Source organism: Penaeus monodon, chromosome 12 (genome assembly GCF_015228065.2).
Source record: "Penaeus monodon isolate SGIC_2016 chromosome 12, NSTDA_Pmon_1, whole genome shotgun sequence".
Lineage (NCBI taxonomy): Eukaryota > Metazoa > Arthropoda > Malacostraca > Decapoda > Penaeidae > Penaeus > Penaeus monodon.
In genome coordinates, this window is record NC_051397.1 from 38,761,815 (window position 1) to 38,764,314 (window position 2,500).

At 38.5% G+C, this 2,500-nt stretch overlaps 1 pseudogene; it reads left to right on the forward strand.

The window, feature by feature from the left end:
* LOC119579424 overlaps window positions 1–2,500 on the forward strand; it is an 8,918-nt pseudogene that overhangs the window by 5,244 nt on the left and 1,174 nt on the right.

The window sequence follows — 2,500 nt, forward strand, 5'->3', positions numbered from 1 at the left end:
TACAAATACATACATATATGGGTATATAAATGTATGTGTATATGCACATACATATACCTTTATACATATAAATATATATGTATGTATGTTCAAACTTGTATACTTAATATATGTATAGGAATATATTTATTTATATTTTTATAAGCATATGTACATGAAACTGTATGCATATATTTGTATAAAATATATATATATATTTTATATATATATATATATATATATATATATATATATATATAAGTATGTATTCATGCACATCATATATACATGTAGGGTATATACACAACTACATAAACATGTATATCTTAATTATAAACATACATCCTCAAACACACACATACAAATTCATTCAAACTGATAACCAAAAAAAACAAATCGTATATCTTAAGACGGAGCCTTTGGTTAAGACATATCCTTTTCATTGTAATTGATCTCCTTAGGTATAACCTTTAATCATGTATCCGGTCTGGAGGTCGAGAGTTTGAGTATATGTATCTTTAGTTGTATAAGTACAGTTCAATAGCTCAAGAGAAAGTGAGAGAGAGAGAGAGAGAGAGGAGAGAAGAGAGAAGAGAGAGGGGAGAGGAGAGGAGAGAGAAGAGAGAGAGAGAGAGTAGGGAAGAAGAAAAGAGAGAAAAAAGGACGTAAATGTACTCTGCTTTCGTGGCATAATTTTTAATCTCTCCAGAGCGTTTAGGCTAATGGGATTAAGCAAGCTTTTGCAAGGAGACAGAGGTATAAAGGCAGCTTCTCGAGTGGCCTCTTCCCGTGAGCTTCCCAAGCAGTCGTTCCAGCGGTCTTTTGAAACACACCTCTCTTCAGTTGCTGGCGTGTCCCTGAGGTGAGTCCCAGGCCAGGGGGCGTTCAGTCGTAAAACACACCTGTTTCTAGTCGCCGCCTGATGTTTTTCTATAGGATATGTATATATATATACGTAAATAAATAAATAGATAAATAAATATATGTATCTATACTCACACCCACACACACATATATATATATACGATAAATTTATTTAATATAACAACACACACACACATATAGATTATATAGATACATTTATTTTATAAGCAAATACACACACACCACACACACACACACACAACCCCACACACACACGCACACACACACACACACATTATATATATATATTTATATATTATAATATATATATATATATATAATATATATATATTATATAGGTAATTTTATTTCTATAACCCAAATACACCCACACACACACACACACACACACACACACACACACACACCAACACACACATATAAAATTATATATATATATATAATAATTATATATATATATATGCTAATTCATGAAAAACATACCAGTGTACTGTAAAGTAAACCTTTTAGTATTGAATTTGTTGGTCTAATAATAGCAACTGTAATGACAAAAAATGTTAATTTAAGCTTCAGATAAATTCATTTCCATCTAACTATATGTATTAAAGTAATCTTTCAGAGCTGATAAGATGGTGTTCGCCAACGCTTCCGCCCTCACGCAGAGGCCTACACCTCTCAGGTTGTCTTCGGGTACCCTGAGGGTGTCACCGTGGTGGACCTGGTGCCAGAGAACATCCGGCACATGAATCCACCCCACTGGAACAACTACCCTCCGGTCAAACCCCCTGTGGCACTATGTGCTTGGTTGCAATCTACATCATCCTGGGCGGCTTCTCTCCCTTTTTGGTTAAATGCCTCTCCCTATGATGCCACTACTGTCCTTATGTCCTTTTTTTTACCAACAGTGTCAAACCCCCTTGCTTGCTCACATTTGGCCACTGATGAAGGAGTCAAGCAGATATTATTGAAAGCTGCTTTCCGCACAGGTAATGGGCTGGTGATCCTGCTTTAAACCCGAAGAACAAGTTCCCGCGAACGCCATCCAATCAGCTGGTCCTTAACCTGGCCATCAGCGACTTCCTCATGCTGATGACCCAATTCCCCTTCTTCACCTACAACTGCTTCAGTGGAGGATGTGGGGATGTTCAGCGAGACCTTCTGTGAGATCTACGCCTTCTTCGGTAAGTCAGTCTGCAAGAGCAATACAGACATTGCTTTTTACTAACACTGTTGACAATGAAATTGAACTACAAACAAGCATGAAATCTATTCAAGGAATCGTTTCTCTTGCCGAGAACAAGACTGGTCCTTACTTCCTGACTCTCCTGCAGGAGCCATCACTGGCATTGCATCCATCTGGACGCTGTCCTTCATCTCCTATGACCGATACAACGTGATTGTGAAGGGCGTGAGTGGAACGCCCTTGACCTCTGGAAGGGCCACCCTTTTCGTCCTCTTCTCCTGGATCTACGCCATCGCATGGTCGCTGCCACCCTTCTTCGGCTGGGGAAAGTACATTCCTGAGGGTGAGTGACTCATGCTGGCCACATACTTATTTGGATATCATGCAACCTTTTCCTAAATCCTTTCAGACGCAAGGGAATATACATACAGGTATCTTCTACAGGTATCCTGG